This window comes from Channa argus, unplaced genomic scaffold (assembly GCF_033026475.1).
Source record: "Channa argus isolate prfri unplaced genomic scaffold, Channa argus male v1.0 Contig060, whole genome shotgun sequence".
Lineage (NCBI taxonomy): Eukaryota > Metazoa > Chordata > Actinopteri > Anabantiformes > Channidae > Channa > Channa argus.
In genome coordinates this window covers 37,126-51,136 of record NW_027125279.1, presented here as the reverse complement: position 1 = coordinate 51,136, position 14,011 = coordinate 37,126, and the positions used below count along the sequence as shown (strand labels likewise).

Here is a 14,011-nt window from a genome sequence, read left to right as displayed (position 1 = left end):
TCGGCTTTCTCAGGTGAGGTGATTTCACAAATTGGGATATGGAAACCGACTTTACCCGACTAGATACCACTCGGAGTACCGCAACTTTGTTGTCGTTTATACATGTAACCATGTTTCCAATCAGTTTTCTCAAACTGTGCATAAGCGTAACAAAAGGCTGCAAGCCCTACGATGGATGCTGAGGTTTTCGAAAAAGTAGCAATTCAGAAAATCCAGCTGCAACTGCAGCCAGACTTGGCTACCCGTACAAACGTTTTGCCAAACAATATCGATCATCTAACCAACACTCCAACTGAAACCCACTAAACTCACAAACAAGAGCTTCACTCACTTCATTACACTGTCATAAGTTGCGCAAAGTCCCGACTGACGGCCCTTTCCAGCTGAGACAAAGGTGAGTATTACAACAAATTGAGACTTTCCTCAAGAACACCTCGAGTATGTTGATTGAATTAGAGAATAACAACCTAATGACTTAGTTCCACTGTCCTAAAGAGTCGGCGCCCACCAACGGCTGTCAGGATGGCCGAGCGGTCTAAGGCGCCAGACTCAAGGAAGAACTCCTTCCCCAAAGGGACTTCTGGTCTCCAGTGGAGGCGTGGGTTCAAATCCCACTCCTGACATTACTTTTATCTGCATGTTGCTAATGATTTAGACATATTTGTATTGAACAACTTTGAAAACTTTAACAACTCGTGATTGTCTTTTGTTGCACAAAGCAAAAGACATGGCAACACTATTGCATAATCCTTCTCTACCATATACCATTGTGCTGCTGAGATAATGCTGCCGCAACATTCTTACGAGAATGCACCTCGGGCACTCCTGGCAGTAATTTCTGACCACGCGCACAACTGACCCTCCACATCAAATCACGTCAAGTGAGGTGGCCATGATGTGCATGCAAACGATTAGTTCGAAGCAATTTATTCCAAGCCTAAGACTTACTGTCTGGAGGAAGATGCAGAAAACAAACGGCTAAATAGTTGCAGCTGATCTAAAAGTGATTGCTGAAACAGAGTGGGACTTTGCTTAAACACGCCTGGAAAAATGTTGCTTTATTGAGGGTCAAAGGGTCTTTTCAGGTGTCCTTTTAGCGGCCCGGCTAGCTCAGTCGGTAGAGCATGAGACTCTTAATCTCAGGGTCGTGGGTTCGAGCCCCACGTTGGGCGGGGTCTTTTTTGATTATGGCCACACTGGAGAAGATCTGGGACCAACACAAAAACTGCAGAACAACTTGATTTCTTGTACAGCTGAAAATGAAATTCACTGGGGGACTTTCATAGGGAACACCGAGGGTACTCGGTGTGTCATCTGGAAAGAGAAAAGTGGACAAGGTGATTTGGCGGCAGAACGAGGAACTTCAGGAGTGTATACAGAGAAAAAGGTTAGCTAAGAAGAAGTGGGACACTGCGAGGACTGAAGAGAGTCGACAAGAGTACAGGGAGATGCAGCGTAAGGTGAAGGTAGAGGTGGCAAAGAGCATATGAGGACTTGTATGCTAGGTTGGACACTAAAGAGGGAGGGGTGGATTTGTTCAGGTTGGTCAGACTAAGAGACAGAGATGGGAAGGATGTGCAGCAGGTTAGGGTGATTAATGATAAGGATGGAAATAAATTGACAGGTGCCAGGATTGTGATGGGAAGATGGAAGGAGAACTTTTTAAGAGTTAATCAATGAGGAAAATGAAAGGGAACAAAGAGTAGAAGATGTGACTGGTGTGGAGCAGGAAGTAGCCAAGATTAGTAAGAGTGAAGTGAGGAGGACGTTGAAGAGGATGAAGAGTGGAAAGGCAGCGGGTCCTGATGACATACCTGTGGAGGTATGAAAGTGTCTAGGAGAGGTGGAAGTAGAGTTTCTGACTAGTTTGTTTAACAAGATCTTGGAGAGTGAAAGGAGGGCCGAGGACTGGAGAAGAAGTGTACTGGTGCCCATTTTTAAGAACAAAGGAGATGAGCAGAGCTGTGGCAACTACAGAGGAATAAAGTTGATGAGCCACACAATGAAGTTGTGGGAAATAGTAGTGGAAGCTAGGCTAAGGGCAGAGGTGAGCAATATGGTTTCATGCCTAGAAAGAGTCCAACAGATGAAGTATTTGCTTTGAGGATGCCGATGGAGAAATACAGAGAAGGTCATGGGGAGTTGCATTGTGTCTTCGTAGACTTAGAGAAAGCGTATGACAGGGTGCCGAGAGAGGAGCTGTGGTATTGTATGAGGAATTCTGGAGTGGCAGAGAAGTATGTTAGAGTGATGGAGGACATGTATGAAAGCTGTAAGACCGCGGTGAGGTGTGCTGTAGATGTGACAGAGGAGTTCAAGGTGGCGGTGGGTCTGCATCAAGGATCGGCTCTGAGCCCCTTCTTCCTAGCTCTGGTGGCGGACAGGCTGACAGATGAGGTTAGACTGGAATCTCCGTGGACTATGATGTTTGCGGATGACATTGTGATTTGTAGTGAGAACAGGGAGCAGGTGGAGGAAAATCTAGAGAGATGGAGGTCTGCTCTGGAAAACTGAGATGTGTGTCAATGAGAGGGACCCAGGTGGAACGGTGAGGTTACAGGGGGCAGAGGTGAAGAAGGTGCAGGACTTTAAGTACTTAGGGTCAACGGTTCAGAGCAACGGAGAGTGTGGAAAAGAGTTGAAGAGGCGACTGCAATCAGGTTGGAACGGGTGGAAAAAAGTGTCAGGTGTGTTGTGTGATAAAAGAGTGTCAGCGAGAATGAAAGGAAGCCACCGTCTCAAGACAGTGGTGAGACCAGCGATGTTGTTCGGCTTAGAGACAGCGGCACTAAAGAAAACACAGGAGGCAGAGCTGGAGGTAGCAGAGCTTAAGATGTTGAGGTTCTCTTTGGGAGTAACGAGGATGGACAGGATCAAGAATGAGGACAAACGGTTAGTTCAAAGCAATATACTCCAAGCCTAAGACTTACTGTCTGGAGGAAGTTGCAGAAAACAAACGGCTAAATAGTTGCAGCTGATGTAAGAGCGATTGCTGAAACAAAGTGGGACTTTGCTCAAAGACGCCTGGAAATATTTTGCTTCAGTGAAGGTCAAAGGGTCTTTTCAGGGTCCTCTTTGAGGCCCGGCTATCTCAGGCGGTAGAGCATGAGAGTTTTAATCTCAGGGTCGTGGGTTCAAGCCCCACGTTTTGTGTGGTGCTTTTAATACGGCCACACTGGATAAGATCTGGGACCAACACTAAAACTCCACAAAACCTTGATTTCTTGTACAGCTGAAAATGAAAGTCACTTCCTGCAATTACACACAGTAAAGTAGCCAAATTACAGTCGGCTTTCTCAGGGGAGGTGATTTCACAAATTGGGATATGGAAACCGACTTTACCCGACTAGATACCAGTCGGAGTACCGCAATTTTGTTGTCGTTTATACACGTAACCATGTTTCCAATCAGCTTTCTCAAACTGTGCATAAGCGTAACAAAAGGCTGCAAGCCCTACGATGGATGCTGAGGTTTTCGAAAAAGTAGCAATTTAGAAAATCCAGCTGCAACTGCAGCCAGACTTGGCTACCCGTACAAACGTTTTGCCAAACAATATCGATCATCTAACCAACACTCCAACTGAAACCCACTAAACTCACAAACAAGAGCTTCACTCACTTCATTACACTATCATAAGTTGCGCAAAGTCCCGACTGACGGCCCTTTCCAGCTGAGACAAAGGTGAGTATTACAACAAATTGAGACTTTCCTCAAGAACACCTCGAGTATGTTGATTGAATTAGAGAATAACAACCTAATGACTTACTTCCACTGTCCTAAAGAGTCGGCGCCCACCAACGGCTGTCAGGATGGCCGAGCGGTCTAAGGCGCCAGACTCAAGGAAGAACTCCTTCCCCAAAGGGACTTCTGGTCTCCAGTGGAGGCGTGGGTTCAAATCCCACTCCTGACATTACTTTTATCTGCATGTTGCTAATGATTTAGACATATTTGTATTGAACAACTTTGAAAACTTTAACAACTCGTGATTGTCTTTTGTTGCACAAAGCAAAAGACATGGCAACACTATTGCATAATCCTTCTCTACCATATACCATTGTGCCGCAACTTTCTTACGAGAATGCACCTCGGGCACTCCTGGCAGTAATTTCTGACCACGCGCACAACTGACCCTCCACATCAACTCACGTCAAGTGAGGTGGCCATGATGTGCATGCAAACGATTAGTTCGAAGCAATTTATTCCAAGCCTAAGACTTACTGTCTGGAGGAAGATGCAGAAATCAAACGGCTAAATAGTTGCAGCTGATCTAAAAGTGATTGCTGAAACAGAGTGGGACTTTGCTTAAACACGCCTGGAAAAATGTTGCTTTATTGAGGGTCAAAGGGTCTTTTCAGGTGTCCTTTTAGCGGCCCGGCTAGCTCAGTCGGTAGAGCATGAGACTCTTAATTTCAGGGTCGTGGGTTCGAGCCCCACGTTGGGCGGGGTCTTTTTTGATTATGGCCACACTGGAGAAGATCTGGGACCAACACAAAAACTGCAGAACAACTTGATTTCTTGTACAGCTGAAAATGAAAGTCACTGGGGGACTTTCATAGGGAACACCGAGGGTACTCGGTGTGTCATCTGGAAAGAGGAAAGTGGACAAGGTGATTTGGCGGCAGAACGAGGAACTTCAGGAGTGTATACAGAGAAAAAGGTTAGCTAAGAAGAAGTGGGACACTGCGAGGACTGAAGAGAGTCGACAAGAGTACAGGGAGATGCAGCGTAAGGTGAAGGTAGAGGTGGCAAAGAGCATATGAGGACTTGTATGCTAGGTTGGACACTAAAGAGGGAGAGGTGGATTTGTTCAGGTTGGCCAGACTAAGAGACAGAGATGGGAAGGATTTGCAGCAGGTTAGGGTGATTAATGATAAGGATGGAAATAAATTGACAGGTGCCAGGATTGTGATGAGAAGATGGAAGGAGAACTTTTTAAGAGTTAATCAATGAGGAAAATGAAAGGGAACAAAGAGTAGAAGAGGTGACTGGTGTGGAGCAGGAAGTAGCCAAGATTAGTAAGAGTGAAGTGAGGAGGACGTTGAAGAGGATGAAGAGTGGAAGGGCAGCGGGTCCTGATGATATACCTGTGGAGGTATGAAAGTGTCTAGGAGAGGTGGCAGTAGAGTTTCTGACTAGTTTGTTTAACAAGATCTTGGAGAGTGAGAGGAGGGCCGAGGACTGGAGGAGAAGTGTACTGGTGCCCATTTTTAAGAACAAAGGAGATGAGCAGAGCTGTGGCAACTACAGAGGAATAAAGTTGATGAGCCACACAATGAAGTTGTGGAAAATAGTAGTGGAAGCTAGGCTAAGGGCAGAGGTGAGCAATATGGTTTCATGCCTAGAAAGAGTCCAACAGATGAAGTATTTGCTTTGAGGATGCCGATGGAGAAATACAGAGAAGGTCATGGGGAGTTGCATTGTGTCTTCGTAGACTTAGAGAAAGCGTATGACAGGGTGCCGAGAGAGGAGCTGTGGTATTGTATGAGGAATTCTGGAGTGGCAGAGAAGTATGTTACAGTGATGGAGGACATGTATGAAAGCTGTAAGACCGTGGTGAGGTGTGCTGTAGATGTGACAGAGGAGTTCAAGGTGGCGGTGGGTCTGCATCAAGGATCGGCTCTGAGCCCCTTCTTCCTTGCTCTGGTGGCGGACAGGCTGACAGATAAGGTTAGACTGGAATCTCCGTGGACTATGATGTTTGCGGATGGCATTGTGATTTGTAGTGAGAACAGGGAGCTGGTGGAGGAAAATCTAGAGAGATGGAGGTCTGCTCTGGAAAACTGAGATGTGTGTCAATGAGAGGGACCCAGGTGGAACGGTGAGGTTACAGGGGGCAGAGGTGAAGAAGGTGCAGGACTTTAAGTACTTAGGGTCAACGGTTCAGAGCAACGGAGAGTGTGGAAAAGAGATGAAGAGGCGACTGCAATCAGGTTGGAACGGGTGGACAAAAGTGTCAGGTGGGTTGTGTGATAAAAGAGTGTCAGCGAGAATGAAAGGAAGCCACCGTCTCAAGACAGTGGTGAGACCAGCGATGTTCTTCGGCTTAGAGACAGCGGCACTAAAGAAAACACAGGAGGCAGAGCTCGAGGTAGCAGAGCTTAAGATGTTGAGGTTCTCTTTGGGAGTAACGAGGATGGACAGGATCAAGAATGAGGACAAACGGTTAGTTCAAAGCAATATACTCCAAGCCTAAGACTTACTGTCTGGAGGAAGTTGCAGAAAACAACTGGCTAAATAGTTGCAGCTGATGTAAGAGCGATTGCTGAAACAAAGTGGGACTTTGCTCAAAGACGCCTGGAAATATGTTGCTTCATTGAAGGTCAAAGGGTCTTTTCAGGGTCCTCTTTGAGGCCCAGCTAGCTCAGGCAGTAGAGCATGAGAGTTTTAATCTCAGGGTCGTGGGTTCTAGCCCCACGTTATGTGTGGTGCTTTTAATACGGCCACACTGGATAAGATCTGGGACCAACATTAAAACTCCACAAAACCTTGATTTCTTGTACAGCTGAAAATGAAAGTCACTTCCTGCAATTACACACAGTAAAGTAGCCAAATTACAGTCGGCTTTCTCAGGGGAGGTGATTTCACAAATTGGGATATGGAAACCGACTTTACCCGACTAGATACCAGTCGGAGTACCGCAATTTTGTTGTCGTTTATACACGTAACCATGTTTCCAATCAGCTTTCTCAAACTGTGCATAAGCGTAACAAAAGGCTGCAAGCCCTACGATGGATGCTGAGGTTTTCGAAAAAGTAGCAATTTAGAAAATCCAGCTGTTACTGCAGCCAGACTTGGCTACCCGTACAAACGTTTTGCCAAACAATATCGATCATCTAACCAACAATCCAACTGAAACCCACTAAACTCACAAACAAGAGCTTCACTCACTTAATTACACTGTCATAAGTTGCGCAAAGTCCCGACTGACGGCCCTTTCCAGCTGAGACAAAGGTGAGTATTGCAACAAATTGAGACTTTCCTCAAGAACACCTCGAGTATGTTGATTGAATTAGAGAATAACAACCTAATGACTTACTTCCACTGTCCTAAAGAGTCTGCGCCCACCAACGGCTGTCAGCATGGCCGAGCTGTCTAAGGCGCCAGATTCAAGGAACAACTCCTTCCCCAAAGGGACTTCTGGTCTCCAGTGGAGGCGTGGGTTCAAATCCCACTCCTGACATTACTTTTATCTGCATGTTGCTAATGATTTAGACATAATTGTATTGAACAACTTTGAAAACTTTTACAACTCATGATTGTCTTTTGTTGCACAAAGCAAAAGACATGGCAACACTATTGCATAATCCTTCTCTACCATATACCATTGTGCTGCTGAGATAATGCTGCCGCAACATTCTTACGAGAATGCACCTCGGGCACTCCTGGCAGTAATTTCTGACCACGCGCACAACTGACCCTCCACATCAACTCACGTCAAGTGAGGTGGCCATGATGTGCATGCAAACGATTAGTTCGAAGCAATTTATTCCAAGCCTAAGACTTACTGTCTGGAGGAAGATGCAGAAATCAAACGGCTAAATAGTTGCAGCTGATCTAAAAGTGATTACTGAAACAGAGTGGGACTTTGCTTAACCACGCCTGGAAAAATGTTGCTTTATTGAGGGTCAAAGGGTCTTTTCAGGTGTCCTTTTAGCGGTCCGGCTAGCTCAGTCGGTAGAGCATGAGACTCTTAATCTCAGGGTCGTGGGTTCGAGCCCCACGTTGGGCGGGGTCTTTTTTGATTATGGCCACACTGGAGAAGATCTGGGACCAACACAAAAACTGCAGAACAACTTGATTTCTTGTACAGCTGAAAATGAAAGTCACTGGGGGACTTTCATAGGGAACACCGAGGGTACTCGGTGTGTCATCTGGAAAGAGGAAAGTGGACAAGGTGATTTGGCAGCAGAACGAGGAACTTCAGGAGTGTATACAGAGAAAAAGGTTAGCTAAGAAGAAGTGGGACACTGCGAGGACTGAAGAGAGTCGACAAGAGTACAGGGAGATGCAGCGTAAGGTGAAGGTAGAGGTGGCAAAGAGCATATGAGGACTTGTATGCTAGGTTGGACACTAAAGAGGGAGGGGTGGATTTGTTCAGGTTGGCCAGACTAAGAGACAGAGATGGGAAGGATTTGCAGCAGGTTAGGGTGATTAATGATAAGGATGGAAATAAATTGACAGGTGCCAAGATTGTGATGGGAAGATGGAAGGAGAACTTTTTAAGAGTTAATCAATGAGGAAAATGAAAGGGAACAAAGAGTAGAAGAGGTGACTGGTGTGGAGCAGGAAGTAGCCAAGATTAGTAAGAGTGAAGTGAGGAGGACGTTGAAGAGGATGAAGAGTGGAAAGGCAGCGGGTCCTGATGACATACCTGTGGAGGTATGAAAGTGTCTAGGAGAGGTGGCAGTAGAGTTTCTGACTAGTTTGTTTAACAAGATCTTGGAGAGTGAGAGGAGGGCCGAGGACTGGAGGAGAAGTGTACTGGTGCCCATTTTTAAGAACAAGGGAGATGAGCAGAGCTGTGGCAACTACAGAGGAATAAAGTTGATGAGCCACACAATGAAGTTGTGGGAAATAGTAGTGGAAGCTAGGCTAAGGGCAGAGGTGAGCAATATGGTTTCATGCCTAGAAAGAGTCCAACAGATGAAGTATTTGCTTTGAGGATGCCGATGGAGAAATACAGAGAAGGTCATGGGGAGTTGCATTGTGTCTTCGTAGACTTAGAGAAAGCGTATGACAGGGTGCCGAGAGAGGAGCTGTGGTATTGTATGAGGAATTCTGGAGTGGCAGAGAAGTATGTTAGAGTGATGGAGGACATGTATGAAAGCTGTAAGACCGCGGTGAGGTGTGCTGTAGATGTGACAGAGGAGTTCAAGGTGGCGGTGGGTCTGCATCAAGGATCGGCTCAGAGCCCCTTCTTCCTTGCTCTGGTGGCGGACAGGCTGACAGATGAGGTTAGACTGGAATCTCCGTGGACTATGATGTTTGCGGATGACATTGTGATTTGTAGTGAGAACAGGGAGCAGGTGGAGGAAAATCTAGAGAGATGGAGGTCTGCTCTGGAAAACTGAGATGTGTGTCAATGAGAGGGACCCAGGTGGAACGGTGAGGTTACAGGGGGCAGAGGTGAAGAAGGTGCAGGACTTTAAGTACTTAGGGTCAACGGTTCAGAGCAACGGAGAGTGTGGAAAAGAGGTGAAGAGGCGACTGCAATCAGGTTGGAACGGGTGGACAAAAGTGTCAGGTGGGTTGTGTGATAAAAGAGTGTCAGCGAGAATGAAAGGAAGCCACCGTCTCAAGACAGTGGTGAGACCAGCGATGTTCTTCGGCTTAGAGACAGCGGCACTAAAGAAAACACAGGAGGCAGAGCTGGAGGTAGCAGAGCTTAAGATGTTGAGGTTCTCTTTGGGAGTAACGAGGATGGACAGGATCAAGAATGAGGACAAACGGTTAGTTCAAAGCAATATACTCCAAGCTTAAGACTTACTGTCTGGAGGAAGTTGCAGAAAACAAACGGCTAAATAGTTGCAGCTGATCTAAGAGCGATTAGTGAAATATAGTGGGACTTTGCTCAAAGACGCCTGGAAATATGTTGCTCATTGAAGGTCAAAGGGTCTTTTCAGGGTCCTCTTTGAGGCCCGGCTAGCTCAGGCGGTAGAGCATGAGACTTTTAATCTCAGGGTCGTGGGTTCGAGCCACACGTTATGTGTGGTGCTTTTAATACGGCCACACTGGATAAGATCTGGGACCAACACTGAAACTGCACAAAACCTTGATTTTTTGTACAGGTGAAATTGAAAGTCACTTCCTGCAATTACAGACAGTAAATTAGCCAAATTACAGTCGGCTTTCTCAGGGGAGGTGATTTCACAAATTGGGATATGGAAACCGACTTTACCCGACTAGATACCACTCGGAGTACCGCAATTTTATTGTCGTTTATACACGTAACCATGTTTCCAATCAGCTTTCTCAAACTGTGCATAAGCGTAACAAAAGGCTGCAAGCCCTACGATGGATGCTGAGGTTTTCGAAAAAGTAGCAATTCAGAAAATCCAGCTGCAACTGCAGCCAGACTTGGCTACCCGTACAAACGTTTTGCCAAACAATATCGATCATCTAACCAACACTCCAACTGAAACCCACTAAACTCACAAACAAGAGCTTCACTCACTTCATTACACTGTCATAAGTTGCGCAAAGTCCCGACTGACGGCCCTTTCCAGCTGAGACAAAGGTGAGTATTACAACAAATTGAGACTTTCCTCAAGAACACCTCGAGTATGTTGATTGAATTAGAGAATAACAACCTAATGACTTAGTTCCACTGTCCTAAAGAGTCTGCGCCCACCAACGGCTGTCAGGATGGCCGAGCGGTCTAAGGCGCCAGACTCAAGGAAGAACTCCTTCCCCAAAGGGACTTCTGGTCTCCAGTGGAGGAGTGGGTTCAAATCCCACTCCTGACATTACTTTTATCTGCATGTTGCTAATGATTTAGACATATTTGTATTGAACAACTTTGAAAACTTTAACAACTCGTGATTGTCTTTTGTTGCACAAAGCAAAAGACATGGCAACACTATTGCATAATCCTTCTCTACCATATACCATTGTGCTGCTGAGATAATGCTGCCGCAACATTCTTACGAGAATGCACCTCGGGCACTCCTGGCATTAATTTCTGACCACGCGCACAACTGACCCTCCACATCAACTCACGTCAAGTGAGGTGGCCATGATGTGCATGCAAACGATTAGTTCGAAGCAATTTATTCCAAGCTTAAGACTTACTGTCTGGAGGAAGATGCAGAAAACAAACGGCTAAATAGTTGCAGCTGATCTAAAATTGATTGCTGAAACAGAGTGGGACTTTGCTTAAACACGCCTGGAAAAATGTTGCTTTATTGAGGGTCAAAGGGTCTTTTCAGGTGTCCTTTTAGCGGCCCGGCTAGCTCAGTCGGTAGAGCATGAGACTCTTAATCTCAGGGTCGTGGGTTCGAGCCCCACGTTGGGCGGGGTCTTTTTTGATTATGGCCACACTGGAGAAGATGTGGGACCAACACAAAAACTGCAGAACAACTTGATTTCTTGTACAGCTGAAAATGAAAGTCACTGGGGGACTTTCATAGGGAACACCGAGGGTACTCGGTGTGTCATCTGGAAAGAGGAAAGTGGACAAGGTGATTTGGCGGCAGAACGAGGAACTTCAGGAGTGTATACAGAGAAAAAGGTTAGCTAAGAAGAAGTGGGACACTGCGAGGACTGAAGAGAGTCGACAAGAGTACAGGGAGATGCAGCGTAAGGTGAAGGTAGAGGTGGCAAAGAGCATATGAGGACTTGTATGCTAGGTTGGACACTAAAGAGGGAGAGGTGGATTTGTTCAGGTTGGCCAGACTAAGAGACAGAGATGGGAAGGATGTGCAGCAGGTTAGGGTGATTAACGATAAGGATGAAAATAAATTGACAGGTGCCAGGATTGTGATGGGAAGATGGAAGGAGAACTTTTTAAGAGTTAATCAATGAGGAAAATGAAAGGGAACAAAGAGTAGAAGAGGTGACTGGTGTGGAGCAGGAAGTAGCCAAGATTAGTAAGAGTGAAGTGAGGATGACGTTGAAAAGGATGAAGAGTGGAAAGGCAGCGGGTCCTGATGACATACCTGTGGAGGTATGAAAGTGTCTAGGAGAGGTGGCAGTAGAGTTTCTGACTAGTTTGTTTAACAAGATCTTGGAGAGTGAGAGGAGGGCCGAGGACTGGAGGAGAAGTGTACTGGTGCCCATTTTTAAGAACAAGGGAGATGAGCAGAGCTGTGGCAACTACAGAGGAAGAAAGTTGATGAGCCACACAATGAAGTTGTGGGAAATAGTAGTGGAAGCTAGGCTAAGGGCAGAGGTGAGCAATATGGTTTCATGCCTAGAAAATGTCCAACAGATGAAGTATTTGCTTTGAGGATGCCGATGGAGAAATACAGAGAAGGTCATGGGGAGTTGCATTGTGTCTTCGTAGACTTAGAGAAAGCGTATGACAGGGTGCCGAGAGAGGAGCTGTGGTATTGTATGAGGAATTCTGGAGTGGCAGAGAAGTATGTTAGAGTGATGGAGGACATGTATGAAAGCTGTAAGACCGCAGTGACGCCCGGCTAGCTCAGGTGGTAGAGCATGAGAGTTTTAATCTCAGGGTCGTGGGTTCGAGCCCCATGTTATGTGTGGTGCTCTTAATACGGCCACACTGGATAAGATCTGGGACCAACACTAAAACTCCACAAAACCTTGAATTCTTGTACAGCTGAAAATGAAAGTCACTTCCTGCAATTACACACAGTAAAGTAGCCAAATTACAGTCGGCTTTCTCAGGGGAGGTGATTTCACAAATTGGGATATGGAAACCGACTTTACCCGACTAGATACCACTCGGAGTACCGCAATTTTGTTGTCGTTTATACACGTAACCAAGTTTCCAATCAGCTTTCTCAAACTGTGCATAAGCGTAACAAAAGGCTGCAAGCCCTACGATGGATGATGAGGTTTTCGAAAAAGTAGCAATTCAGAAAATCGAAAATCGAGGAGAAGTGTACTGGTGCCCATTTTTAAGAACAAGGGAGATGAGCAGAGCTGTGGCAACTACAGAGGAGTAAAGTTGATGAGCCACACAATGAAGTTGTGGGAAATAGTAGTGGAAGCTAGGCTAAGGGCAGAGGTGAGCAATATGGTTTCATGCCTAGAAAGAGTCCAACAGATGAAGTATTTGCTTTGAGGATGCCGATGGAGAAATACAGAGAAGGTCATGGGGAGTTGCATTGTGTCTTCGTAGACTTAGAGAAAGCGTATGACAGGGTGCCGAGAGAGGAGCTGTGGTATTGTATGAGGAATTCTGGAGTGGCAGAGAAGTATGTTACAGTGATGGAGGACATGTATGAAAGCTGTAAGACCGTGGTGAGGTGTGCTGTAGATGTGACAGAGGAGTTCAAGGTGGCGGTGGGTCTGCATCAAGGATCGGCTCTGAGCCCCTTCTTCCTTGCTCTGGTGGCGGACAGGCTGACAGATAAGGTTAGACTGGAATCTCCGTGGACTATGATGTTTGCGGATGGCATTGTGATTTGTAGTGAGAACAGGGAGCTGGTGGAGGAAAATCTAGAGAGATGGAGGTCTGCTCTGGAAAACTGAGATGTGTGTCAATGAGAGGGACCCAGGTGGAACGGTGAGGTTACAGGGGGCAGAGGTGAAGAAGGTGCAGGACTTTAAGTACTTAGGGTCAACGGTTCAGAGCAACGGAGAGTGTGGAAAAGAGATGAAGAGGCGACTGCAATCAGGTTGGAACGGGTGGACAAAAGTGTCAGGTGGGTTGTGTGATAAAAGAGTGTCAGCGAGAATGAAAGGAAGCCACCGTCTCAAGACAGTGGTGAGACCAGCGATGTTCTTCGGCTTAGAGACAGCGGCACTAAAGAAAACACAGGAGGCAGAGCTCGAGGTAGCAGAGCTTAAGATGTTGAGGTTCTCTTTGGGAGTAACGAGGATGGACAGGATCAAGAATGAGGACAAACGGTTAGTTCAAAGCAATATACTCCAAGCCTAAGACTTACTGTCTGGAGGAAGTTGCAGAAAACAACTGGCTAAATAGTTGCAGCTGATGTAAGAGCGATTGCTGAAACAAAGTGGGACTTTGCTCAAAGACGCCTGGAAATATGTTGCTTCATTGAAGGTCAAAGGGTCTTTTCAGGGTCCTCTTTGAGGCCCAGCTAGCTCAGGCAGTAGAGCATGAGAGTTTTAATCTCAGGGTCGTGGGTTCTAGCCCCACGTTATGTGTGGTGCTTTTAATACGGCCACACTGGATAAGATCTGGGACCAACATTAAAACTCCACAAAACCTTGATTTCTTGTACAGCTGAAAATGAAAGTCACTTCCTGCAATTACACACAGTAAAGTAGCCAAATTACAGTCGGCTTTCTCAGGGGAGGTGATTTCACAAATTGGGATATGGAAACCGACTTTACCCGACTAGATACCAGTCGGAGT

General features: G+C 46.1%; 7 non-coding genes across 7 annotated transcripts; all 7 read left to right on the top strand.

Moving 5' to 3' along the window:
- The first annotated feature begins 516 nt into the window (after positions 1-516).
- trnal-caa (transfer RNA leucine (anticodon CAA)) lies at positions 517-623 on the top strand. The gene is made up of 2 exons: positions 517-554; positions 579-623. It is a non-coding gene; the product is annotated as a tRNA-Leu (tRNA).
- A 476-nt stretch (positions 624-1,099) lies between these two features.
- trnak-cuu (transfer RNA lysine (anticodon CUU)) lies at positions 1,100-1,172 on the top strand. Its single transcript has one exon. It is a non-coding gene; the product is annotated as a tRNA-Lys (tRNA).
- Positions 1,173-3,803: 2,631 nt separating this feature from the next.
- Positions 3,804-3,910, top strand: trnal-caa (transfer RNA leucine (anticodon CAA)). Its single transcript has 2 exons — positions 3,804-3,841; positions 3,866-3,910. It is a non-coding gene; the product is annotated as a tRNA-Leu (tRNA).
- Positions 3,911-4,369: 459 nt separating this feature from the next.
- trnak-cuu (transfer RNA lysine (anticodon CUU)) lies at positions 4,370-4,442 on the top strand. Its single transcript has one exon. It is a non-coding gene; the product is annotated as a tRNA-Lys (tRNA).
- Positions 4,443-7,656: 3,214 nt separating this feature from the next.
- Positions 7,657-7,729, top strand: trnak-cuu (transfer RNA lysine (anticodon CUU)). The gene has a single exon. It is a non-coding gene; the product is annotated as a tRNA-Lys (tRNA).
- A 2,630-nt stretch (positions 7,730-10,359) lies between these two features.
- On the top strand, positions 10,360-10,466 carry trnal-caa (transfer RNA leucine (anticodon CAA)). Its single transcript has 2 exons — positions 10,360-10,397; positions 10,422-10,466. It is a non-coding gene; the product is annotated as a tRNA-Leu (tRNA).
- Positions 10,467-10,942: 476 nt separating this feature from the next.
- Positions 10,943-11,015, top strand: trnak-cuu (transfer RNA lysine (anticodon CUU)). Its single transcript has one exon. It is a non-coding gene; the product is annotated as a tRNA-Lys (tRNA).
- Positions 11,016-14,011: the final 2,996 nt, after the last annotated feature.